Genomic DNA, 25,257 nt, shown 5'->3' with positions numbered 1-25,257 from the left:
TTCAGGATATAATTGAAATCAACTTCCACTCTTTCTTTGTTAGGACTCGAACCTGGATTATTGGTCCAGCGGTAATACTGATACATCATCACCTAAGTGCATGCGTGAGTGTGTGTGGTTGAGCCTTTGTGTTTGCCTTAGTGCTTTAGTGTTTATGTGTCCTGTTAATATGTTTGTGTGAGTGTTTGTGTGCGTTTGTGCGTGGGTGCATCTTAGTGTGTTAGTGCATGTGTTGTTTATGTGCGTTTATGTGTGCGTGTGTGTGTATGTGCCTTTACTTGTGCAGATGCGTGAGTGAGTGAGTGAGAGAAAGAGAAAGAGAGTGAGAGAGACAGTAAGAGCATATATGTGTGTGATTCTCATTGTTAGTGTGTCTTTGTGTGTCTGTTTGTGTTTGTGTGTGTCTGTGCTTGTGAGTCAGTGTGTGATTCTGTAAAATTAGGTGTGAGTGTCACTGAATACTGTATTGCTGTGCGTTTCAGTGCGTGTGACTGTTCATGTGAGTGTGTTTAAAATTGCTTGAGGAAATTTCCATGCGCATGAGCATGTGGGTGAAAATGTGTGTGTCTGTCTGTGTCTGTGTATGCGTGTTTATGTGTGTATTTTTACATGTTCTTCATGCGTCAGTGTGCTCGTGTGTGTAGGTGAGAGTGAGAGTGCTTGTATTTATCACTGCATTTGTCATTCTGCTTTTGTGTATGTATTTCTGAATGCTTGAGATTATGTGCTTTTTGCAAATGCATTTATATGTGCGTATGCATGTATTTGCGTGCAAATTTGTGTGTTTCTGCATGCTTCTTTGTATAGATGTGTGTTTGTGCGAGATTTTCGGTGGTTCTGAGTGTGTGCATTTGTTTCTGTCTGTACGTGTGTGCCTCTGTGTGAATGTGAGAGAGAGAGAGGGAGAGAGTGTATGTGACTGTCTCTGTTTGTACCTATGTGTTGTCTGGGTGTCATTGTGTCTACGCACGCAGGAGAATGTTTGCATGAAACTTTGATAGTGTGAATGTCTGAACATGTGAATGACAGTGTGTGCGTGTGTTTCAGTGTTTATGTCTCTATGTGTGTATCTTTTTGGATGCATGCGTGTGCTTTTCAGTGAATTTGTGATTGTCACAGACTGCTTTTGTACGATTGAGTTCATGTCTGTGTCTGTGCTTGTGAGTATGTGTGTGAGTTTGTCTGCTTTTCTGCATGTGTGTTTTGGTATGAGTGTTGGTGTGTTTGCTTGTGAGCTTGTATGTGCCTATTTGTGTGCACGTCTGTGTGTGTGTGAGTGCGTGCGAGATTAAGTGTGTGTGTTTGTGTGTTTTTCTTTGTATGTCATTTTTCGTTGGCGCTTGTGGGTGTTTGCGTTTTGTGCGTATGTTTTCCTGCTGTCGTGTGTTAGATAGTCAGTGATTGTGTAACAGTGTATGTGTACATCAGTGTGGGCATGTGTGTGTCTATGTGTCCATGTGTGTGTATATGTGTGTGTAATTTAATATGTCTGTGCCTGTATGTGTGTATGTGAGTGTGTGTGTGTGTGTGTGTGTGTATGTGTGTGTGTGTGAGAGAGAGGGAGAGAGAGAGAGAGAGAGAGAGAATGTATGTGTGTTTATTCTTTTGAGTCTGTCCTTGTGTGTCTGATGGCGTTTCTGTGTGTCTGTGTCTGTGAGTCAGCATGTGATTCTGTATAATTAGATGTAAGTGAGTGTCTGTGTATGATATGTTTCTATCCGTGAGATTGCGTGTGTGCATGCATGTGAGTGTTTTTAAAAGTTCTTGGGCGTTTGACTGTATATGTGAGTGGTTTCATGTCTGTGTGTGTCTATGTATGTGTGTGCCTTTCTGCGACTTTGTGCTTGTGAGTGTATGCGAGATGCGAGAACATGTGTTTCTGTTTCCACTGGTGTTTCTGTGTGTATAAATGTCTGTTTGTTTGATTCTCTGTGAGAGTGTGTTTGTTTGTGTGCCGTTGTGTGCGTGTTTATGTGAGTCTGTGGTTGTATAAGAGACAGAGAGATTGTATCTTTGTGCGTGTGATTGTGTGTGTATGTGCAATAGAGAGTTTATTTGTTTATCTTTACATTTGTGTTAAAGCGCACATGTGTACACTGCCCATATGCATGTGTGTTTGCGCATGAGCTTGAATGCATCTTTCTTCGCATATCACTGTGTGCATGTATGCACTTTGGTGCGTGCATTTCGGTGTGATTGTTTGAATTTCTCTGGATTTGACTATGTGTTTTTTGTTTGTGTGTGCGTGCGTGTGCAATTATTTGTGCAGCTGTATGCAGTTGTCTCTGTGCGTGTGGTATGTTTGTGTGTGGGGGGTTATGCATGTGTTTCTGGTTGTGTTTGTACTTATGCGCTACTGTGAGTTTGTGTGTGAGTGTTTGCGAGAGTGTTTATGCAAGAGATTGTGAGTGTGTGTTTGTGTGTGTGCAGAACAAATGAATAATACATTTATTTAACGATGAAAGTTTACCTGCATCACAATGCTCCTTCACATACACCTATGCATTTATAGATTCATAGAGCTTTTTAAAGATAACACAATTTTAAAAAGCTATCTTATAGTCTGGTTCCAAAGTATGTACACAGTGCATGTAAACTAAAAGGCAGCCTGTGGTCAGGAAAATGACACTCTACAACAAAGTGATAGATGTCACCCTTACCAGACCCTATGGATCACTCATGAATGCTCCTCAACGGTTTGTCACTCAATGAGAGAACCTGTTTGAACGAACTCAGCCTTTCACTCTTGTGTCTCCAATCTCCACGTTCCAAGACCTGGCTCTTGGAATCCTCAACCAAACCGAAGCTTTCTCTCAATTGCCTTCTGGGACGGTTCACTTCCAGGTTTTCGATATTTGCTTCTGATGCTCTTCTCCCCTCGGTCACCACATACATTCAAGCTGTCTTCCACGCAATCTCACGGGTTCAGCCGTCAACAGTAAACCACATGCCTGAAGCAAAGAGTTACCAACCTTCTGTTCTCTCTTCTGGCCTCCCAGTCTCTCACACCTTTATCCCTTAAAGTGTGAAGCATGGAAATTGAAGCTTGAGACTCTACCCCTCCCCTCAATCTAAGCTTTACTTAATAGTAGCTTATCCCGGGTTCCTGTGTCTCATTCAAATTGAAGTTTGTTTTCGGATTTTGTCTTGATCTGCTCCCCTTGAACCTGATTTCTGCCCCTTTGCTACAGTCTCTCTGGAGTCCTACTGTGTCGGTGTACTGGTGGTCTGGTGGGCAGAGGAAGGGGTGCGGGGTTGCCTCTCTGGGTGCCTTTTGCCTGGCAAAAGCCCAATTGTCTATTCTCTTCTATTCTTTCCTTAGCTCAAGTCTTAAAACTGTCATTAGAAATGCAGGCACCTTTCAAAAGTGAACCTGAAACCCAACTTAGCACTTTCATAACACAAGAACAGCAATAGCAATCGATAGTAGGATTTAAAGATAAAGGCCATTCCTAAAACTCAAAAATGGAAATATAACTTTCTGGAAATATTTTTGTTTCATAACAGTTTATATGTGTGTTCGTGTGGTGTATGTCCGTGGGTCTGTGTGTGGGGGTGTGTTTGAGAAAGAGCTTTTATTTGATTGATTTTTATGGGCTGTCGGCTTCGTTGGCTAGGGAAGTATTTATTTCCTATGTCTATTTTCCCTTTATTAGAGTGTTTTTCTTCGTGTCTTTCTGTTTTAGAACTTGTGTGAATGTGTGTGTTCATGTCAGTCATTCTGTGTGTTTATGTGTGTCTCTGTGTGTATGCCATATGGTTTTCAGCACATGTGTGCCTGCAAGACAGTGCATGAGTAATTGCTCGGGTGTGTGATTGTGTGTATGTGAGTGAATGAGTTTGTGTGTGTTTTGTGTGAATGTAGGCTTGTGTATGTGCGTGTGCAACAGCCTGTGTCTATGAACGATTCTCGGTGTGCGTCGCTGTGTATTGCATTTATGATTGTGTGTTTGTGCATGTATTTTTATATCTGTGCGTGAGTGTGTCTGTTTCTGTGTGTGGAGTTGTGCGTTTGAATGTTCGTGTTTGTGTGTGTGTGTATGTGTCTGTGTGTGTGTGTGTTTGTATTTTTTGTGTGTATGTGTATGAGTGAGAGGGAGTGTTTTTTTTAATAAACATCATTTGTGTGGGATTTGGGATGTGCTGGCTATGCAAGCATTTTTTTTTCCATCCCTAATTGCTTTTGAGATCTGTATGTGTGTTTCTGTGTGTTTGTTTCAGAGAGAATTACATACTGTGTGGCAGAGATTGTGAGTGTGTACATCATCAAAGAAGTAGGAAAATGAGGAAAAATGTGTGCTGCATCTCTCCGTTCTCTGTGATAGACAATGCAACACTGGCTCTTCCGAGGCAGCCACAGATTCCTGCCATTCACAAGGTCTCAAATTACCCACAAGTCATCCCGTAATCCCTTCCCTCCCAAGTCACCTTTGTCTACCACTATTAAGTCGCACTCATCCGTCATTCCTCCCTCCACACCCTCTTTAACTCCAGTGTTTTTTTTATTCAATCCCTGCATTATTGCTGTATGTTTTCTGATGTCCATTTAATTCAATGTCTCACAGGATGTAGACACACATTAGAAAATATCAACAAATCCACAATCAAACTGCCAGCCTCTTCCCCAGTCTTATGAATAATTTCATTGATCATTTACTTACCTTGCAGTGAACATAATCACAATTGTGATACTGAAGTGAAAAAAACTATGGTCTGACCAAATGTGTCACTTGTTACCTGATGGCCATGGCAGCGGCGGATCTACTGGTCGTTATCCTGGACCTGGTATTGAGACACATTCCAATTGTTTTTCGTGACAGATTTATTTTTTTGCATGACATCCGTGTGTGTAATATCCACGCCGTCCTGCTTTATGCAGCAACTGACTGTTCTGTATGGTTCACTGTCACTTTCACCTTTGATCGATTTGTGGCCATTTGTTGCCCGAAGCTGAAAAGTAAATATTGCAGCGAAAAAATGGCGTTTGTTGTTCTGGGAACAGTGAGTGTGCTGAGCTGTTTAAAGAATATATTCTGGTATTTTATGTACGCAGGTCTGTATTATATTTGGAACATACCCTGATTTTTTTATCTCTCAGTAGATGTTAAGAGCTCACCTTTCTGGGGTTCAATCGAGTTCCTCCACTACATTCTAATGCCGTGTGTTCCATTTGTCCTGATTCTGCTGCTCAATGTTCTCACCGTAAGACACATTTTAATGAGCAGCAGAGCCCGCAGGAGAATCCGGGCTCACAGCAGTGGGGAGAGTCCCAGAGACACAGAGATGGAGAGTCGAAGGAAATCTATCATTTTACTCTTTGTGATCTCAGCGAATTTTATCTTGTTATGGTCAACGTTAATGGTGTTTTCGATATGGATCAGGATGCGGAATTTGGGGTTTAATTCTCTTTATTTACATTGGATTGTTGCGGAATTGGGCTTCATGCTGCAGCTCCTGAGCTGCTGCACCAACACTGCGATTTACGCTGTGACCCAGACTCAGTTCCGACAGCAGTTGAAGAATGTGCTTAAATACCCCATTCACTCCAATTCTTCAATTGTTTCTACATCGGGAAGAACTCAAACACTGAGAGTTTCCATTGGCTGGCCTGCCTGTCCATCATAAATTCTGAGCACTGTTTGGACAGCAAAACACACCTGCTAACATCACTGCCGGGATTGCTGGCCACCATGGATACCACTCACTGATTGCACAGAAATATTTATGCCTTTGCAATGGCCAGGACGCCTGTCCTACACCGGCATCCCTCCCTGATTGGACAGGGAAACCCAACTCGTATATTCCCAGCCCTCCCATTGGCAGGAACGGCCTGTATATCATTGGTATCGCTATGTCCATTCAGTGATGGATGGCCATGATTGATACGCACTCGATTCATGAGGATGAAAGTACAGTTAGCATGTGTTTATTTCTGTACATTCAGTGTGGGGGATTTGATTTTCAACGTGCTGTTTCTCCAATAGGATTTTGGATGTGTTCACTGGGTTAAAATCTGAACAATAAATGAGCGTTTACGATGGTATACAGCCATCTCAGCCTATAGGTGTGCTGACTTCTGAAGACCTTCACACTCCCATTGGCCATAAAGCATTCCCATCATTGGTATCCCTCAGTGAATGGATGTAGAAAATTGACTTTCTAACATCTCTGCCTATCCAATGTCCGGGCTGCCTGATCATCAAATATACTGTTCTTTGATTGGACTGATAAATACACACCCTCCCAAGTCTGCCGTCCAATTGAGCAGCCCACCTATCCATCAAGGATGCCAATTATTGATTGCAGAAATGCACAGCTGCTGAAATCTCAGCACACCCATTTAGCCAACATTGCACACACCCACTTTACAGAATCATCAACCACTATCCCCTTTACAAAGAAACTTTCACATCCCTACGTTACTGAACCACAAACCACACAACACCTTGAAGACAACCTTGCAAACCCCCACTTTACACTACCAACAATAACTCTCCCCTTTACAGATAAGGTTGCACATCCCCTATTTACAGAACCACCAACCATCCTCCCCTTTACAGAACATTGTACACCCCACTTTACCGCAACACCCACCATTCTGCTCTTTACACACAACATTGCACATCACCTCCTCCCCTCTTTACAGAATCACCAGCCACTCTCACATGACAGACAATTTCTCACAACTACTTTACTGAACCACCATCCACTCGCCCCTTTACGGACAACGCCTCCCCCCCCCCCCCACCCCCCCGCCACTTTGCAGAACTACCAACCACTGTCTACTTTACAGACATACTTGCAAAGACCCACCTAAAAGAAGAAGCAACCACTCTCCCCTTTACAAACAACGCTTCAAACCCCAACCTGACAGAACCACCAACCACACTCCCCTTAACAGACAAACTTTCACATCCACTTTACTGAACCATCAACCAAACTCCCCGTTCCTGACAACCTTGCACACGCCCGCATTACACAACCACCAACACTCTCCCCTTTACACACCTCTTCCACCCACCCCCCACCCCCCCTCCCCCTCCAAACTATATAGAAGCACCAATCACTCTCCGCTTTGCAGGCAACACTGCACACCCCCACTTTACAGAACCATCCAAACACACTCTATTGTACAGACCACCTTACACACCCCCACTTTACAGAACAACCAACCACTCTCCCCCTTACGAACAACATATCACCATGCCAATTTACAGAAACACCAATCACATCCATTTTCAGAATAATTGCACACCCCCACTTGACATAAATGCCAACCACTCTACCCTTTACAGACCACCTTGCACAACCACACTTTATAGAACAACCACGCTCCGCTTTACAGACAATCATGCACAGCCCCACTTTACGGAACCTAATGCTGAATGGTCATTCGAACTCAAAAGGTTAACTGTGTTCCTCTCCGTAGATCCTGCCAGGCTTGCTGAGGTTTTCCAGGTACTTTTGTTTTTGTTACAGAACCATCCACCACTCTCCCATTTACAGAGAGCCTTTCATACCCCTGAGTTACATAACCACCAACCACTCTCCCCTTTACAGACAACTTTGCACGACTTTACAGAACCACCAACCACACAACCCCTTACAGACAACCTAGCAAACCACCAATTACAGAACCACCAAACACTGTCCCTTTAATAATCAATCTTGCAAACCCCCACTTTACTGGACCACCAAGCACTCTCCCATTACAGACACACTTTCACAACCACTTTACCGAAACATCAAACACTCTCCCCTTTACAGACCAGCTTACACACCCCCAGTTTACAGAACCACCAACCACTATCGCCTTACCAGAGAAGCTTGCATAGCCCCACTTTTCAGAAATACCAACCACTCTCCCCTTTGCAGACAAACTTGCAAAGCCCACTTTATTGAACAAGCAACAACTGTTCGTTTTACAGACAACCTTGCACATCACTTTACGGAACCATCAAACCACTCTCCCCTTTACAGACCACGTTACGAACCCCCACTTCACTAAATCACCAAACACTTTCCCCTTTACCGATCTCCTTGCACAAACCCACTTGACAGAACAACCAACCACTCTCCACTTTACGGTCAACCTTGCATACACCCAATTTACAGAACAACCAATCTCACTCCCCTTTACAGACTACATTGCACACTCCTGCTTTAGAAAATCACCAATCCCCTCCAACCTTCACAGAAAAAATTCGTGCACCCCAACTTTATAGATTCAGCAACCATGATCCGATTAACAAAAAAAACATGCAGAGCTGAACTTTACCAAACCGCCAACCTCTCTCCACTTTACAGTCCAGATTGCACACCCCCACTTTTCAGAACCATCAACCACTATCTCCATTACAGCCAAACATGCACACCCCCACTTTTTAGGACCACTCTGCGTTTTACAGAAAACCTTGCAGTCCCCACCTTACAGAAACATCCAAACACTCTACCCTTTTACAGACAGCATTTCACACCCCAATGTTACAGAAACACCAACCACTCTTCCCATCACAGGCAACCTTTCACAACCACTTTACCGAACCACCTACAACTCTCCACTTTGCAGACAAAAATGAGAACCCACAATTTACAGAACCACCAACCAGTGTCCGCTTTACAGACCACCTTGCATGCTCCCACTTAACATAAACACCAACCCCCTGTTCCTTACAGACAGCCTTGCGCACCCCCACTCTATAGAAACAGCAACCACTCCACCCTCTACAGACAACCTTATATTCCCACACGTTGCAGAACAACCCTCCACTCTCCCCATTACAGACAGCGTTGGACACCTCCACATTTCAAATCCAACAAGCACTCTCTCCTTTCTAGACAGCCTTACACACCCCGATCTTACAGAAATACCAACAACTCACCCCTTTTCAGACAACCTTGCACACCCCCACCTTACAGAACCATCTACAACTCTCCGCTTTACAGGCAACCTTATTCACCCCAAGATTACAGAACGATCCAGCCACTCTTCGCGTTACAGACCATCTTACACATACCCCCGTTATTGATCCACCATCCTCTCTCCACAGTAGAGACCAACTTGGACACACCCACTTTATAGAAACATCAGCCATTCTCCCCTTTACAGACAACCTTGCACACCCCGACTTTACAGAACCACCAAGCACACCCCCCTTTACAGATAGCTTTTCACACCCCCACGTTACAGAACTACCAACCACTCTTCCCCTTAAAGGCAACCTAGCACACTCCGACTTTATAGAACCACTAAACACTTACCCCTTTACAGTCTACCTTGCACAACCACATTTTACATAAACAAATTCCCCTCTGCCTTTACAGACAACAATGCACAATCCCACTTCACACAACCATCCATCCACTCTCCCCTTTACAGACCACCTTACACGCCCCCACTTTACAGAATCACCAAACACTCTCCTCTTTACAGTCCTCCTTGCACATGCGCACTCTACAGAACAACCAACCACTATCCCCTTTACGGACAACATTTCACACCCCCAATTTGTAGAACCACCAACCCTTCTTCCCTTTAGAGATAACCTTGCACACCCGCACTTTATAGAACATCCATGCTCCGCTTTACTGACAACCATGCACAGCCCCACTTTCCAGAAACTTCTGTTGAAGGATCATTCCGTCTCGAAATGTTAACTATGTTCCACTCCACAGATGCTGCCAGGCTTGCTGAGTTTTTCCAGCTATGTTTGTTTTTGTTACCGAACCAACAAAAACTCTCCCATTTACAGAGATCTTTTCACACCCCCAAGTTTCATAACCACAGCCATACTCCCGTTTACAGACAAGCTTGAACAGTCCGAATTCACAGATCCACCAAACACACAACCCCTTACAGACAACCTAGCAAACCAGCACTTTACAGAACCACCAAAGACTGTCCCCTTAACAATCAATCTTGCATACCCCCACTTTACACAACCACCAACCACTCTCCCCTTTACAGACCATCTTACGCACCCCCACTCTACAGAATAACCAAACACTCTCCCCTTTACAGACCACCTTGCAAACAATCACTTTAGAGAACAACCAACCAATCTCTTTTTTAACGACAGCCTTGGACACCTCCAATTTACAGAACCACCAACCACTCTCCCCTTTCCAGATCTCCTTGCATTCCCCCACTTAACAGAACAAACAACCTCTCTCCACTTTATGGACAACCTTGCACAGACGCAATTCAAAGCACCACCAATCTCACTCCCTTTTACAGACCACATTGCACACTGTCACTTTACATAATCACCAACCCCTCTAACCTTTGCAGACAACCTTGTACACCCGCACTTTATAAACCAGCGTCCATGATCCGCTTTACAGACAAAAATGCAGAGCTCCATTTCACAGAACCGTCAATCACTCTCCCCTTTACAGACAAACTTTCACAACAATTTTACCGAACCACCAACCTCTCTCCACTTTACAGACCACCTTGCACAACCGCACTTTACAGAACTATCAACCACTATCTCCATTACAGCCATACTTGCAGAGCCCCACTATATAGGAACGCCAACCAAACACCGTTTTACAGAGAACCTTGCAGACATTCACTTTACAGAACCATCCAACCAGTCTAACTTTTACAGACAGCAACTGACACCCACAGAGCCACTAACTAATTTCTCCTGCACAGGCAACCTTTCACAACCACTTTACTGAATCACGTACCACTCTCCATTTTGCAGACAAGCATGCGAACCCCCCTTTACAGAACCACCAACTACTGTCCCCTTTTCAGACAACCTTTCACTCTCCCACTTTACATAAACACCAACCCCTCTGCCCTTTACTGACATACCTGCACACCCCCACTTTATTGAATAAGCAACAACTCTCCCCTTTAGTGACAAATTTACACACCCACACTTTGCAGAATCAACAACTCTCTCCTTTATATACAACGTTGCACACCCCCACTTTACAGAAATACCAACAGCTCTCCCTTTTACATACAACCTTGCAAAACACGACCTTACAGAACTACCTATCAGTCTCCGCTTTACAGACAACCTTGCACACCTCCACTTTATCGAACCATCAACCAATCTCCCCTTTACAGAAAAACTTGCACACCCCCACTTGACAGAACAACCAACCACTCTTCCATTTACAGACAGCTTTTCACACCCCCACGCTACAAAAACACCAACCACTATTTCCTTTTAAGGCAACCTGGCACACTCCGACTTTATAGAACCACCAAACACTTACTCCTTTACAGACTACCTTACACACGCACACATTACATAAACATCACCCCCTCTGCCCTATGTAGACAACCCTGGACAACCCCACGTTACAGAACCATCCAGCCACTTTCCTCGTTACAGACAACCTTGCACACCCCCACTTTACAGAATCACGAAACACTCACCCCTTTACAGACCACTTTAGACACCCGCACTAAATAGAACAACCTTTCACAACCCCAATTTGCAGAACCACCAATCGCTCACCCGCTTACAGATTACCTTGCACACTCCCACTTTACATAAACACCAACCCCTCGACCCTTTACATAGAACCTTGTACACCCCCACTTTATAGAATCAGCAAACATGCTCCGCTTTACAGACAAAATTGCACAACTCCGCTTTACAGAACCTCCAGCCACTCTCCACTTTACAGACCTCCTTGAACACCCCCACTTTATAGAACCAGCAACCACTCCCACTTGTACAGACAACCATGCACATTGTAAATTTGAAGAAAGATCCAAGCAATCTCCCTTTTATTTACGACCTTACACAGCCCGGATATACCGAAACACCAATGTCTCTCCACGTTACATTTCACCTTGCACACGCATAATTTACAGAAGCATCAACCACTCTCCCCTTTACAGACAGCCTTATCAACCTCCACGTTACAGAGCAAACAACCACTGTTCCATTTAAAGGCATCCTTGCACCCTCCGACTTTATAGAACCACTTAACAAACAAGACTTTATAGACAACCTTGCACACCCACACATTACGGAATCAACAATGAATCTCCGCTATACAGACAAACTTCCACACCCCCGATTTACAGAACGACCAACCGATCACCCATTTTCAGCCAACACTGCACACCCCTGCTTTCCAGATCCATACAACCACTATCGCTTTTACAGACAAACTTGCAGACCCCCACTTTCTATAACCACCGACCACTCTCGGCATAACAGACAACCTTGGAGACAACCACTTTACAGAACCATCCAACAACTCTCCAATTTACAGACAGCATTTCACACCTGCACATTTTAGAACCACTAACCACTCTTCCCTTTACAGGCAACTTTTCACACCCACTTTACCGAACCACCTACCACTCTACCCTTTACACACAACCTTGCACACCTCCAGGTTAGAGAACCACCAACCACTCTTCCATTACAGACGACCTTTCACAACGAATTTACCGAATCACCACGCAGTCTCCCCTTTACTGACAAAAGGTCACACCCCCACTTTACAGTACCTCCAACCACTCACGCTTTTACAGACCACCTTGCGCACTGCCAACTTCCAGAACCACCAAACACTTTCGCTTAACAGAACACCTTACAAACCCGCACTATAAAGAATAAGCAACCACTGTCCCCTTGACGGACAACCTTTCACACCCCCAATTTGCAGAACCACCATTCACTCACCCCTTTAAAGACAACCTTACACTTCCCCACTGCATAGAACTAGCAAGCATGCTCCGCTTTACAGACAAAAATGCAAAGCTCTACTTTACGGATCCACATAACACTCTCACCTTTACAGGCAAACTTACACACACAACTTAGCACAACGATCCAACCACTCTCGTCTTTACAAAGCGCCTTACACACCCCGACTTTAACGAACCGCCAACCTCTCTCCACATAACAGATCAACTTGCATACCCACACTTTACAGAACCATCAACTACTCTCCCCTTTACAGACAGCCTTTCACACCCCCACGTTCCAGAGCCACCAACCACTCTTCAATTTAAAGACCACCTTGCACACTCCGAATTTATAGAACCAATTGCGACTTACCCATTTGCAAACCACCTTAGAAACCCCAAATTTAGAGAACAACCAACCACTCTCCCCTTTACAGACAACCTTGCACACCCCTCCTTAAAGAACCACCAACCACTATCCACTTTAGAGACATAATTGCACACCCCGAATTTAAAGACCCACCTACCACTCTCCCCATTACAGACCACCTTACGCGCCCTCACTTTACATAATCACCAAACACAATCCCTTTTACAGACCTGCTTGCAAACCCCCACTTTAAGGAACAACCAACCCCTCTACCCTTAGCAGAGGACATTGCACACCCCCACTTTATAGAACCAGCATCCAAGTTCCGATTTACAGACAGAAATGCAAGGCTCCAATTTACAGAATCGCCAATCACTGTCCCCTTTACAGACCACCTTGCACACTTCCACTTTACGGAACCACCAACAACCCTCCCCTTTACAGATATCCTTGCACACTCCTACTTTACTGAACCAGCAACGACTCTCCGCTTTACAGGAAACCTTGCACATGCCCCATTTACAGAACCACCAATCACTCACCCATTTACAGAGTATCTTGAACAACCACACTTTTCAGAAATACCAATCCCTCTACCCTTTACAGACAACCTTGCTGACCCCAACTTTCTAGAACCAGCAACCACTCTCCGCTTTAATGACAACCATGCACAGTCCCACTTTACAGAACCACCAATCACACATCCCTTTACAACCTTTCACAACGACTGTATCGAAACTCCAACCTCTCTCCAATTTGCAGAACTACTTGCACATCCTTACTTCACAGAACCATCAACCTTTCTGCCCTTTTCAGCGAACCTTGCACACCTCCACTTTAAAAAATCAGCAACCACTCTCCGCAATACAGACAACCATGCACAGTCCCACTTTAAACAAACATTAACTACTCTCCCTTTTACAGACAGCCTTTCACATCCCCACGTTACAGAGCAAACAACCACTCTTCCATTTAAATGCATCCTTGCACCCTCCGACTTTATAGAACCACTTAACAAATAACACATTACAGACATCCTCGCACACCCACACTTTACAGAACCAAAAATGAATCTCCGCTATACAGACAAACTTCCACACCCCCGATTTACAGAACGACCAACCGATCTCCAATTTTCAGCCAACACTGCACACCCCTGCTTTCCAGAACCACCAACCACTATCTCGTTTTACAGACAAACTTGCAGACCCCCACTTTCTAGAACCACCATTCTCTCGGCATAACAGAAAACATCACAGACATCCACTTTACAGAACCATCCAACAACTCTCCAATTTACACACAGCATTTCACACCCGCACATTTTAGAACCATTAACCACTCTTCCCTTTCCAGGCAACCTTTCACGCCCACTTTATCGAACCACCTACCACTGTCCACTTGAAACACAACCTTGCACACCTCCAGCTTAGGGAACCACCAACCACTCTCCCATTACAGACAACTTTTCACAACGAATTTACCGAACCACCACGCAGTCTGCCCTTTACTGACAACATTTCACACCCCCACTTTACAAAACCTCCATCCACTCACCCCTTTACAGAGGACCTTGCGCACTGTCACTTTCCAGAACCACCAACCACTTTCCCTTTACAGAACACCTTACAAACCCACACTGTAAAGAATAAGCAACAACTCTCCCCTTGACGGACAACCTTTCACACCCCCAATTTACAGAACCACCATTCACTCGCCCCTTTAAAAACAACCTTGCACTCCCCCATTGCATAGAACTAGCAAGCATGCTCCGCTTTACAGACAAAAATGCAAAGCTCTACTTTACGGATCCACGGAACACTCTCCCCTTTACAGGGAAACTTACACACCACAACTTTCCACAATGATCCAACCACTCTCGTCTTTACAGACCGCCTTACACACCCCGACTTTAACGAACCACCAACCTCGCTCCACATTACAGATCACCTTGCACACCCACACTTTACAGAACCATCAACTATTCTCCCCTTTACAGGCAGCCTTTCACACACCCACGTTTCAGAGCCACCAATCACTTTAAAGACCGCCTTGCACTCTCCGAATTTATAGAACTAATTACGACTGACCCATTTACAGAACACCTTACAAACCCCCAATTTACACAACAACCAACCACTCTCCCCTTTACAGACAACCTTGCACACCCTGAACTTACAGACCCACCTACCACTCTCCTCTTAACACACAACCTTGCACACCCCCACTTTACACAACCATCCAACCACTCTAACCATTACAGACCACATTACACACCCAGACTTTACATGACCACCAACCACTGTTCTATTTACAGACAATCTTGCACACCTCCATTTTACGGAACCATCAAAAAATATCCCCTTTACAACCAAAATTGCACACCCCCATTTTACAGAAAGTCCTACCACTGACCATTTTACATAACACCTTCGAACATACTTTACAGAACCACCAACCACTCTCTCCTTTCTAGAAAAACGTGCATACCCCCACTTAAACGAATGACCAACCTCTCTCCACATTACAGGCCAACTTGCACACCCCCACTTTCCAGAACTTTCAACCACTCTACCCTGTACACACAACCTTGCAAACCCCCAATTTACAGAACTCTCAACCACTCTCCAGTTTACAAAGAGCATTTCAAACCCCCACGTATAGAACCACCGACCACTCTTTCCTTTATGGGCAACCTTGCACACTATAACTTTATAGAACCAACAAACGCTTACCATGTTACAGACTACATTGCACACCCCACTTTACAGAACCAACAACCACTCTCCGCTATACAAACTAACTTGCACACCCACACTTTATAGAACAACCAACCACTCTCCGCTTCACCTACAACGTTGCGAGCATCCACTTTTCAGAACCATCCAACCACTCTCCCCGTTACAGACAGCATTTCACACCCGCAAGTTCCAGAACCACCAACCACTCTTCCCTTTACTGGCAACCTTTGACAACGACTTTATCGAACCACCTACCACTCTCCGATTTGCTGACTACACTGCACACTCCCACTTTACATAAGCACCAACCACCCACCCATTTACAGACATCCTTGCACACCCCAACTTAATAGGACCATCTAACCCTAGACACTTTACATGCAACCTTGTACACCCGCAATTTACCGAATCACCCACCACTCTCACCTTTAAAGATAAACTGGCACACCCCCACATTGCAGAACCATCCAACCACTCTCCCCTTTACAGTCCCCCTTGCACACCCGCACATTACAGAACTCCCCTTTGGAGACTACATTGCACACTCGCACTTTACATAAACACCAGCCCCCCTACCCTTTACAGACAACCTTGCACACCCACACTTTATATAATCAGCTACCACTCTCCGCTTTACAGACAACCACGTAACATCCAATTTCAGAGAACCATAAACCACTGTCCCCTTTACAGACAACCTTTCAAAACCAATTTACAGATCCATCAACCGCTCTCCCCTTTACTGACAATCTTGCACACCTCCACTTAACAGAAAATCCAACCACTCACCACTTTAATTACCACCTTGCACACCCCAGTTTACAGAAACACTAACCAGTCTCTGCTTTACAGTCAACCTTGCACACCACGACTTTAAAGAACCATCCAACTAGTCTCCCCTTTGGAAACTACCTTACACAGACCCACTTCTCAAACCACCAACCACTCTCCCATTCACAGAGAGGCTTTCTCACCCCAAAGTTATATAACCACAACCAATCACCCCTTTACAGACAAGTTTGCACACTCCGAATTTACAGAACCAACAACTACACAATATCTTACAGGTAACCTTGCAACCCCCCACTTTACGTAACCACCAACCACTCCCCCACTTACTGACCACGTTGCACACCCCCATTTTACATATTTACCAAAAACTCTCCCATTAACAGACAACCTAGCACAGCCTCACTTTACAAAACCAACAAACGCTCTCCATTTTTACAGACAACCTTGCAAACCACCAGCCACTCTTAGCTTTATGGACAACCTTGCACAGCGCCACTTTACAGGTCGAAAAAACATTTCCCCCTTTACACTAAACCTTTCAAACCCCCACTTTTCAGAACCACCAACCACTTTACCCTTTACAGACCACCTTGCATAACCCAAATTTACATAACCACCAAAGATTATTCCCTTGAAAGGTAACGTTGCACACACCCAGTTTACAGAGCCACCAACCACCCTCCCCATTACAGACAACCTTGCACAACCCCACTTTACAGTAAGGCCATCCAAAATTCATTTTACAGACAACGTTGCACAGGCCCACTTTACAGAAACACCAACCACTCTCCCTTTTACAGATAACCATGCACTTCCCCACTTAACAGAAAAAACATCCACTCCCCCCTTTACACACACTTGCACACACCCAATTTACAGAACAAATAACCACTCTCCCCTTTACAGGCAACCTTGCACACCCCAACTTTACTGCACCAGTAGCCACTCTCCCCTTTATATGCCAACTTGCACCCCCACCCCCCACTTTACTGACCCACCAACCACGCTCCCCTTTATAGACCACCTTGCACACCCCTTATTCACAGAACCACGCATCAGGCTCACCATTACAGACAACCTTTGCACCCCCCCACGTTACAGAAACACCCACCACTCTCCCCATTGCAGGCATCCTTGAATATGAGCATTTTAAAGAACGACCAACTACTCTCCCCTTGCAGAACACCTTGCACACCCCCACTTTACATAGTCAGCGACCACTCTCCCATTTACAGACAACCTTGCACAGCCCCACGTTACAGAAACACCCACCACTCTCCCCTTTACAAAAAATCTTGCACAACCCCAAATTACCGAACAACCAGCAACTATCTCCTTTACAGACAAACTTTCACGAACACTTTACCGAACCACCAAACTCTGTCCACTTAACAGACCACCTTGCACACCCCCACTTTACAGAACTATCAACCACTATATCCATTACAGCCAAATTTGCACAGCCCCTCTTTGTAGGACCACCAACCACTCTCCGCTATAAAGAGAACATTGCAGAAATCCACTTTTCAGAACCATCCAACCACTGCGTTTACAGGCAGCATTTGACACCCACAAAACATCCAACCACTCTTCTCTTCACAGGAAACCTTTCACAACCACTTTACCGAACCACTTACTACTCTCCACATTGTAGACAAACATGCAAACCCCCACTTCACACAAACACGAACCACTTTCCCCTTTTCAGACAACCTTGCACACTATCACTTTAGATAAACACCAACACCTCTGCCCTTTACTGACAAACCTGCACACCCCCACTTTATAGAACCAGCAACCACTCTCCCCTTTACAGACCTCCTCACACACCCGCACTATACAGAACAACCAACCACTCTCCTCTTTACGGTCAATCTTCCACACACCCAATTTACAGAACCATCAATCGCTCACCCTTTTACTGAGTGCCTTGCACACTCCCCCTTTACATAAACAACAAACCCTCAACCCTTTGCATAAAACCTTGCACATCCCCATTTTATAGAAACAGCAATCATGCTCCGCTTTACAGTCAAAAATGCACAGCTCCACTTTCCAGAACCAGCAACCACTCTCCACTTTACAGACAACCTTGCACACCCCAACTTGATAGAACCAGCAAACACTCCTCGGTTTACAGACAACCATGCACATTGCAAATTTGCAGAATGATCCAAACACTCTCCCTTTTAAATACCACCTTACAAACCCCGAATTTAACGACACAACAACCTCTCTCCACATTACAGATCACATTGAACACCCACAATTTACAGAACCATAAACCACTCTCCCCTTTACAGATAGCCTTTCACACCCCCACGTTACAAAGCAACCAACCTCTCATCCCTTTAAAGGCATCCTTGAACCCTCCAACTTTGTAGGACCAATTAACAAATAACCCTTTACAGACAACCATGTATATCCACACTTTACAAAACCAACAATCAATCTCGGCTATACAGACAACCTTCCACACCCTGGATTTACAGAGAGACCAACCGATATCCCCTTTTCAGCCTACATTGCAAAGCCACACATTCCAGAACAACCAATCACTATCTCCTTTACTGACAAACTAGCAGACCCCCATTTTCTAGAACCACCAACCACTCTCGGAGTTACAGGCAAACATACAGACAACCACTTTACAGAACCATCCAAGCACTCTCCAATTTACAGACAGCATTTCACACCCGCACATTTTAGAACCACCAACCACTCTTCCCGTTACAGGCAACCTTTCACACCACCTACCAGTCTCCCCTTTACACACAACCTTGCGCACCTCCAGCTTACAGAACCACCAACCACTCTCCCATTACAGACAACCTTCCACAGCCAATTTACCAAACCACCACCCGCTCTCTCCTTTACTGACAACATTTCACACCCCCTGTTTACAGAACCACCAACCACTCACCCCTTTACAGGCCACATTGCGCACTCCCACTATCCAGAGCCAACAACCACTCTCTGCTTTACAGACAAGCTTTGCACAGCCCCACGTTACAGAATCACCGACCACTCTGCCCATTACAGACATTCTTGAACATGGCCACTTTAAAGACTCACCAACCACTCTCCCCTTTACCAACAATCTTGCACAATCCCAAATTACAGAACCACCAGCAACTCTCTCCTTTACAGACAAACTTTCACAACAACTTTACCGGACCAGCAAACTCACTCCACTTTACAGACCAGCTTGCACACCCCCACTTTACAGAAACACCAACCACTGTGCCCTTTTCAGACAACATTGCAGACTCCCAATTTACATAAACACCAAACCCACTTCCCTTTACTGACAAACCTGCACACTCCCACTATATATAACCAGCAGCCACTCTCCGCTTTACTGACAAATTAACACACCCACATTTCAAGAACCAACAACCACTCGCTCCTTTCCAGACAATGTTGCAAACCCTGCAATTTAGAGAAATACCAACAACTCCCCCTGTTACGCCCAACCTTGCAAAACACCACCTTACAGAACCACCTACCACTCTCCGCTTTACAGACAACCTTTCACAACCCGACTTTATAGAATAATCAATCACTCTTCACTTTACAGACAACCTTGCTCACCCAAACTTTACAGACTCACGAAAAACTATCCCTTTTACAGAGGTCCTTATACACCCGCACTCTACAGAACAACAAACCACTCTCCCCTATACGGACAACCTTTCACACCCCCAATTTGCAGAACCACCAATCGCTCACCCCTTTACAGAGTGCCGTGCACACTCCACCTTTATATAAACACCAACCCCTCTAACCTTTACATGCAACCTTGCACAACCCCACTTTATAGAACCAGCAATCATGCTCAACCTAACAGACAAAAATGCACATCTACAATTTACAGAACCACCAACCTCTCTCCACTTTACAGACCTCATTACATGCCCACACTTTATAGAAGCAGTAACCACTCTCCGTTTTACAGACTACCATGCACATTGCAACTTTGCAGAATGATCCAAGAACTCTCCCTTTTACATACATCCCTACACACACCGAATTTACCGACACACCAACCTCTCTCCACATTACAAATCGCATTGCACACACACACTTTACAGAAAAATCACCCACTCTCCCCGTAACAGATAGCCTTTCATTCCCCCACATTACAGAGCAATCAACCTCTCATCCCTTTATAGGCATCCTTGCACCCTCCGACTTTATAGAACCACTTAACAAATAACCCTTTACAGACAACCTTGCACACCAACACTTTGCAGAACCAACAATCAATCTCCGCTATACAGACAACCTTCCTCACACCAGATTTACAGAGCGACCATCCAATATCCACTTTTGAGCCTACATTGCACAGCCACACATTCCAGAACCACCAACCATTATATCCTTTACTGACAAAATTGCAGACCCCCATTTTCTGGAACGACCAACCAGTCTCGGCTTTACAGTCAACCTTACAGACAACCACTTTACAGAACCAGCCAACCACTCTGTAATTTACAGACAGCATTTCACACCCACACATTATAGAACCACCAAACACTCTTCCCTTTACAGGCAACCTTTCACACCCACTTTATCGAACCACCTGCCAATCTCCCCTTTACACACAACCTTGGACACCTCCAGCTTACAGAACCACCAGTAACACTCCCATTACAGACAACCGTTCACAGCCAATTTACCGATCCACCACCCGTTCTCCCGTTTACTGACAAAATTTCACACCCCCTATTTACAGAACCACCAACCACTCACCCCTTTACAGACCACCTTGCGCACTCCCACTATCCAGAACCTACAACCAATCTCTCCTTTACAGACAAGCTTTGCACATCCCCACGTTACAGAACCACCCACCACTCTCCACAAAGCAGGCATCCTTGAACATGAACATTTTAAAGAACGACCAACAACTCTCCCCTGGCAGAACACCTTGCACACCCCCACTTTACATAATCACCGACCACTCTGCCCATTACAGACATTTTTGAACATGCCCACTTTAAAGACACACCAACCAACCTCCCTTTTCAAAAAATATTGCACAACCCCAAATTACAGAACCACCAGCAACTCTCTCCTTTACAGAGAAATTTTCACAACAACTTTATCGAACCACCAACCTCTCTCCACATTACAGACCACCTTGCACACTCCCACTTTACAGAATATCAACCACGCTATCCATTACAGCCAAATTTGCACAGCCCCACTTTATAGGACCACCAACCACACTACGCTTTACAGAGGATCTTGCAAACACCCACTTTACAGAAACATCCAACCACTCATCCCTTTACAGACACCATATCACACACACAAAAACACCAAACACTCTTCCCTTCTCTGGCAACCTTTGACAACCAGTTTACCGAACTTCCTACCACTCTCCACTCTGCAGACAAACATGCAAACCCCCACTTTAGAGAAACACCAACCATTGTCCCCTTTTCAGACAACCTTGCACACTCCCGCTTTACATAAACACTAACCCCTCCTCCTTTTCCTGACAAACCTGCACACCCCCACTTTATAGAACCAACAACCACTGTCCCCTTTACTGCCAACTTTACACACCCACACTTTGCTGAATCAAAAACCAATCGTTCCATTCCAGGCAGCGTTTCACACCCCCAATTTAGAGAAATACCAACAACTCTCCCCGTAACACACAACCATGCAAAACCCCACCTTACACAACAACCTACCACTCTCCGCTTTACAGACAACCTTGCACACCCCCACTTTACAGAACCATCAACCTCTCTTCACTTTACAGACAGCTTTTCACACCCCCACATAACACATCCACCAATCAATCTTCCATTTCATGGCAGCCTGGCACACTCTGAATTTATAGAACCACCAATCACTTACCACTTTACAGACTACCTTGCACACCCACACTTGACATAAACACCAAGCCCTCTGCCCGATACAGACAATCTTGCACATCCCCACTTTACGGAATCACGAAAAACTCTCCCCTATACAGACCTCCTTTCACACCCGCACTATACGAAACATGCTACCACTCTCCACTTTACGGTCAATCTTTCACACCCACAATTTGCAGAACCACTTATCTCTCACCCCTTTACAGAGGACCTTGCACACTCCCCCTTTACATTAACACCAACACCTCAACCCTTTGCATAAAACCTTGCACACACCCACATTATAGAACCAACAATCATGCTCCGCTTTACAGACAAAAATGCACAGCTTCACTTTACAGAACCGGCAACCACTCTCCACTTTACAGTCAACATTTAAAAACCACTTTACTGAACCACCAACATCTCTCCACTTTACAGACCTCCTTGCACACCACAACTTTTTAGAACCAGCAAACACTCCCCGTTTTACAGACAACATGCACATTGCAACTTTGTAGAAAAATCCAAAAACTCTCCCTTTTACATAACACCTTACACACCCCGAATTTACCGACACACCAACCTCTCTCCACATTGCAGATCACCTTTCACACCCAGAATTAACAGAACCATCAACCGCTATCCCCTTTAGAGATAGCCTTTCACACCCTCACGTTACAGAGCAGCCAATATATCTTCACATTAAAGGCATCCTTGCAACCTCCGACCTTATAGAGCCACTTAACAAATAACCCTTGACAGACAACCTTGCACACCCACACTTTACAGAAACAACAATCAATCTCCGCTATACAGACAACCTTCCTCACCCTGGATTTACAGAGCGACCAACCGATATCCCCTTTTCAACCTACATTGCACAGCCACACATTCCAGAACCACCAATCACTAGCTCCTTTACTGACAAACTTGAAGACCCCCATATTCTAGAACCACCAACCACTCTCAGCTTTACAGTCAACCTTACAGGTAACCACTATACAGAACCGTCCAACTGCTCTCCAATTTACAGACAACATTTCAAACCCGCACATTTTAGAACCAGCAACCACTTTTCCCTTTACAGGCAACCTTTCACACCCACTTTATCGAACCGCCTACCAGTCTCCCCTTTACACACAACCTTGCGCACCTCCAGCTTACAGAACCACCAACCACTCTCCCATTACTGACAAAATTTCACCGCCAATTTACTGAACCATCAACCATTCTCCCCTTTACTGACAAAATTTCTCACTGACTATTTACTGAAACACAAACCACTCACCCCTTTACAGACCACATTGCGCACTCCCACTATCCAGAGCCAACAGCCACTCTCTCCTTTACATACAACCTTTGCACACCCCCACGTTACAGAACCACCCACTACTCGCCCAATTGCAGGCATCCTTGAACCGGAGCATTTTAAAGAACGACCAACCATTCTCCCCTGGCAGAACACCTGGAACACCCCCACTTTACATAGTCAGCGACCACTCTCCCATTTAGAGACAACCTTGCACACCCCACGTTACAGAATCACCGACACTCTGTCCATTACTGACATTCTTGAACATGCCCACATTAAAGACGCACCAACCACTCTTCCCTTTACAAAAAATCTTGCACTAACACAAATTACAGAACCACCAGCAACTCTCTCCTTTACAAACAAACTTTCACGACAACTTTACCGAACCACCAACCTCTCTCCACTTTACAGCCCACCTTGCAGACACCCACTTTACAGATCCGCCAACCATTGTCCCCTTTTCAGACAACCTTGCACACTCCCACTATACATTAACACCAAACCCTCTGCTCCTTACTGACAAACCTGCACACCCCACTTTATAGAACCAGCAACCACTCTCACCTTTACTGAAAACGCACCCACACTGTGCAGAAACAACAAATACTCGCTCCTTTCCAGGCAACGTTGCACACCCCCAATTTAGAGAAATGCCAACAACTCTCCCCCTTACACACTACCTTGCAAAACTCCACGTTACAAAACCACCAACCTCTCTCCGCTTTAAAGACAACCTTGCACACCCCCACTTTATATAACCATCAACAACTCTCCACTTTACAGACAACCTTGCACACCCCCACTTAACAGAACCATCAACCACTCTTTACTTTACAGACAGCTTTTCGCACCCCCACGTTACAGAACCACCAACCACTCTTCCCTTTAAAGTCAACCTGGCATAATCCGACTTTATCGAACCACCTACCATTTTCCCCTGTACACACAACCTTGCACACCTCCAGCTTACAGGACCACCAACCACTCTTCCGTTACAGACGATCTTTTACAACCAATTTACCGAACTACCAGCCACTCTCCCATTTATTGAAAAAAATCACACCCGCAATTTACAGAACCACCAACCAGTCACCCCTTTACAGACCATCTTGCGCACTCCCACTTTCCAGAACCACCAACCACTCTCTCCTTAACAGACAACCTTGCACACCAGCGCCTTACAGAACCATCCAACCACTCTGACTTTACAGAACACCATACAAACCCGAACTATACAAAACTATCAACCACTCTCTCCTTGACGGACAACCTTTCACACCAATTTGCAGAATCACCAATCGCTCACCCCTTTAAAGACAACATTGCACACCCCCACTTTATAGAAGCAGCACGCATGCTCCGCTTTGCACACAAAAATGCAAAGCTGTACTTTACGGAACCACCAACCACTCTCCCCTTTACAGGCAACCTTACAGACCACAACTTTGCAGAACGATCCAACCACTCTCTCCTTGACAGACCGCCTT

This window comes from Cetorhinus maximus, chromosome 16, assembly GCF_964194155.1.
Source record: "Cetorhinus maximus chromosome 16, sCetMax3.hap1.1, whole genome shotgun sequence".
NCBI classification, from domain to species: domain Eukaryota; kingdom Metazoa; phylum Chordata; class Chondrichthyes; order Lamniformes; family Cetorhinidae; genus Cetorhinus; species Cetorhinus maximus.
Note: the sequence above shows the minus strand (reverse complement) of the source record.